We start from the raw sequence: 4,166 nt of genomic DNA, 5'->3' as shown, positions 1-4,166 counted from the left end.
AGCGCCGCCGCCTTCGGGGCTGCGGCTCAGAGGTTCGAGCCCCGGGGCTGCCTAGACGGTGAACTGTGGCATCGTAGCCGCCTAACCGGCCTGGCCTGGAGTTCAGAGCCTGGAGGAAACAGCTCAGCGCGGCTGTGACTGCTAGGAACGCGTTATGCACATTATTCACTGTGTAAATTAAGGGAAGTTACTACTACAGGAAAAACTCGAGCTGCAGCTGTTGAGTTTGTGTGTTTCCTGCAGAACTCAGGTGCGCAGAGTGGAAAAATGGGCGTTCAGGCTTGGCAAAACATTGCCAAGTAAATTCCAACACTTCAGAGGGGTAAGAAAAGCACTCCATGGTTTGTGAATTAGGAATAGGTGGAGGAAAAAAGGGTGAAAAAGCAACAAAAGAGGAGGGGGCACCTGGAGTTGAACCAGGGACCTCTTGATCTGCAGTCAAATGCTCTACCACTGAGCTATACCCCCTGGGATACCTTCTGCACCTGGGAGATTGAAGATCATTTCTTGGGAAAGAAAAACCTTTTGTTGTTCATGAATTGGATTTCTTTCCTTGACAGCTCCCTGTGCAGCTCAGGGAGTGCCTGGTAAAGCTACAGGGAGTTAAATGTGATAAATGATGGTAAAAATGAGAAATTCAGGTCAATCTGATGCCTGCAGTGAATTTCAAACACAGAAAAGCTCACACAGGCGGGGAGTGGTTCTCACACAGGGCACAACCCCTGCAGTTCCCCAACACTCAGGGATTGCATTCTGGAGCTCAGAACCAATTCCGAGTGCACAGAGCCAGCTCACAGCTCCTGCTAGAGCTCTCCACGTGTTTTCTGGGAAAGATTTGGGCAAAAGGCAGGTGGAAAGAGGAAAAGAAGAGGGGGCACCTGGAGTTGAACCAGGGACCTCTTGATCTGCAGTCAAATGCTCTACCACTGAGCTATACCCCCCTGGGCCACCTCCTGCGCCTGGGAGATTGAAAATCATTTCTTGGGAAAGAAAAATCTTTTGTTGTTCATGAATTGGATTTCTTTCCTTGACAGCTCTAGGGAGTGCCTGGTAAAGCTACATGGAGTTAAATGTGATAAATGATGGCAAAATGAAATTTTACTTAAAATTTAATAAATAAAATAAGTAATTAAGAAATCAAATAAAATAGTTTAATAAATAAGATAAAAAAGAAATTCTGTTGGTGGTTACAGAGAATTAAGGACAAAGAAGAGCACACACAGACAGTGAGTGGTTAGAGCAGAACCCCAAACCTTTTCCAGCTGAGCCTCTGTTCCTTGGATGCTGGAGCTCAGAACCAAGACCCCACAAGCTCAGAGCTCTCCATGGATTTTTCCTGTGGCAAATTTTTGGCAAAAGGCAGGTGGAAAGAGGAAAAGAAGAGGGGGCACCTGGAGTTGAACCAGGGACCTCTTGATCTGCAGTCAAATGCTCTACCACTGAGCTATACCCCCTGTTCCCTGCCCAGCAATATAAAATATTTCAAGGATGTTTTTTTCCAAATCCCTGAATTTTCTGTGCCTGAGGATTTGGTTCTTGCTGCAGAACCTGTGGGGCAGCAGCAGCCATGGTGTCACTGCACTCCAGCATGGGTCCTTGGCCCAGTTCCTCCCTAGCTCCTTCCCTTCCCTTCCTGGGAAAAAATATAAGAAATAATGAAAAATTACAAGTGCAAAAATTATAAGAAGTGGAAAAATTATAAGAAAAAGGCCTGATAAAATCAGGTCTGCTCTGTTATGTTGTAATTTCTTCTAAGGAAAGCCTGCAGCTTGCAGGTTCCCATGTCAAAGCAATCCTCTGTGAGCAGTTGGTCACCATAACAATCTATTCCTTTGTGAAAAAACAACCTACACCTGCATAAACTGTTTTTACACTGTTAGAAAAATGAAAATTATGTCTCACAAACAACTTTTCCTGCATGTACCCACTGGGGGATTAAGTGACCAATCAATACAGAATAACAACTTGATACTAACCAATAATTGGCAAGAGAGCTGCTGACCCATTAGAGTCACACATGAGGTCTGTTAAACTGTATATAAACGGTATTAAATGTATTAAATTGTATAAAAATGTATAAAATGTATAAAAACATAACTTTATTAGTTATGTGAATAAAGAATGGGCATTTTCCATCATGAAGAAAATGGAGTCCTAAGTGGTTTATTCCAATACCTTCCCAGTCCCAGTCTGTCCCCTGAGTGCTCTGAACCTAGGAGTCCCTGACATTTTCCCCCAGCTTTCATCTCTCTCTGCAACAGGGAAAAGAATGAGCAGGAGAATACGCTGAGCTGCCATTCCAGTGACCACACCCCCAAAATCCCCAGGGAAAAGCAGCAAAAGAGGAGGGGGCACCTGGAGTTGAACCAGGGACCTCTTGATCTGCAGTCAAATGCTCTACCACTGAGCTATACCCCCTGCAACACCTCCTGCATCTGGGAGATTGAGAATCATTTCTTGGGAAAGAAAAGCCTTTTGCTGTTCATGAATTGGATTTCTTTCCTTGACACCCCCCTGTGCACCTTAATGTACCTACCAAAGGCTGTACATGGACTTAAATGTAATAAATGGTGGTAAAAATGAGGAATTCTGGTAGATCTGATGTCTACAGAGAATTAAGGACAGGCAAAGCTCACACAGACAGTGAGTGGTCACTCAGACAAAGAACAACCCCTGCACTTCCCCAACACTCAGGGCCTCCTTCCTTACACTCAGGGCCTCCTTCCTTACGTGCTGGAGCTCAGAACCAACTCCGAGTGCACAGCACAAGCTCAGAGCTCTCCATGGATTTTTCCTGTGGCAAATTTTTGGCAAAAGGAAGAAAAAAAAGAGGGAGTACCTGGAGTTGAGCCAGGGACCTCTTGATCTGCAGTCAAATGCTCTACCACTGAACTATACCCCCTCATGGGGTGATTTAACCAGGGACATTGAAAAACGTTTCCTGGGAAAGAGAGAAAGTTTTTCCTTCTGTGGGTGGCATCTCTGTCCTTGACATCTCCTGTGCAGCCCAATGTCCCTGGTGAAGGTACAGGGAGTTAAATGGGATAAAAGATGGCAAGTGTGTTTCCTTTCATTCCATTTCCCATTCCTGATCCAGTCCGGGATTTCCCCCACTCCATGTCCTGGCTGGATCCAGTTCAGGTTTCCTCCCATTCTGTATACTGGCTATTATCCAGTCCGGGTTTTCCTCCCGACCATATCCCACCCGGATCCCATCCAGGTTTTCACCCATTCCATCTATCAGCTGCAATCCAGTCCAGGTTTTCTCCAAAAATCCATATTCCAGCCATGATCCAGTGCAGGTTTTCCAGGTCTCCACCCGGATCCAGTATGGGTTTTCTTCCATTCCTATCACATCCAAATCCTGTCCAGGTGTTCCTCTCTTCCATTTCCTGACCCCGATCCAGTCTGGGTTTTGCGATTTTGCTCCATTCCGTATCCTGCCTCTAATCCAGTCCCAGGTATTCCCCATTCTGGATTCCAGCCCAGATCCCGTAGAGTATTTTTAGGGTTTTGGAGGGAATTTTTAGGTGTTTTTAGGGTCTTATCAGGGCATTTTAAGGATTTTTGAGGTTGTTTTAGAGCTCTTTTTGGACTATTTAGGGTATATTTAGGGATTTTTAAAGGTTCTTTGGGGATTTTTACAGGTGTTTTAGGGGTTTTTTAAAAGTAGGGTATTTTCAGTGTATTCTAACAGTATTCTGAGGCTATTTTTAGGTTTTCATGGGGTTTTTAAGACATTCTGAAGATTAAGGGGTTTTCAGAGAATTTTGAGGTTTTTTTAGGGTCTTTTCATGGCACAACACATGGAGGCTGAGGGGCAGCTTGAGGGGCACTGTGGGGGCTTGAGGGTGACAGAGGCTGGGAGCTGAGGGAGGAACAGGGAGAGGGAACAGTGGGTGACACACAGAGATGCTGAGGGTGGCAGGGGCAGCTGTAGGGTGACACAGAGAAGCTGGGGGCTGAGGGGCAAAGGAGAGGGGTTAAGGGTGACACACAGGAGCTGAGGGCTGGGGGGCAGAGGGACCGGTTGAGGGGTAAAGGGAGAGGGCTTGAGGGCTGGACAGTCCAGTGGAGATCAGGGGTACAGGGTACAGCTGTACCACCCCTCACCCCAGCCCTAACCTCAGCCTAACCAGCCCCCCTAAAAACAGCCTTTTCCCCCA

At 46.3% G+C, this 4,166-nt stretch overlaps 5 non-coding genes across 5 annotated transcripts; all 5 read right to left on the bottom strand.

The window, feature by feature from the left end:
- Nucleotides 1–396: 396 nt before the first annotated feature.
- On the bottom strand, nt 397–468 carry TRNAC-GCA. Its single transcript has one exon. It is a non-coding gene; the product is annotated as a tRNA-Cys (tRNA).
- A 401-nt stretch (nt 469–869) lies between these two features.
- On the bottom strand, nt 870–941 carry TRNAC-GCA. The gene has a single exon. It is a non-coding gene; the product is annotated as a tRNA-Cys (tRNA).
- A 441-nt stretch (nt 942–1,382) lies between these two features.
- On the bottom strand, nt 1,383–1,454 carry TRNAC-GCA. Its single transcript has one exon. It is a non-coding gene; the product is annotated as a tRNA-Cys (tRNA).
- Nucleotides 1,455–2,346: 892 nt separating this feature from the next.
- Nucleotides 2,347–2,418, bottom strand: TRNAC-GCA. Its single transcript has one exon. It is a non-coding gene; the product is annotated as a tRNA-Cys (tRNA).
- Nucleotides 2,419–2,830: 412 nt separating this feature from the next.
- On the bottom strand, nt 2,831–2,902 carry TRNAC-GCA. Its single transcript has one exon. It is a non-coding gene; the product is annotated as a tRNA-Cys (tRNA).
- Between the last annotated feature and the right edge of the window lie 1,264 nt (nt 2,903–4,166).

The sequence above is a fragment of the Geospiza fortis genome, unplaced genomic scaffold, assembly GCF_000277835.1.
Source record: "Geospiza fortis unplaced genomic scaffold, GeoFor_1.0 scaffold315, whole genome shotgun sequence".
Lineage (NCBI taxonomy): Eukaryota > Metazoa > Chordata > Aves > Passeriformes > Thraupidae > Geospiza > Geospiza fortis.
The sequence above is the reverse complement of the archived record's forward strand: the minus strand, read 5'-3'. Positions and strand labels throughout refer to the sequence as shown.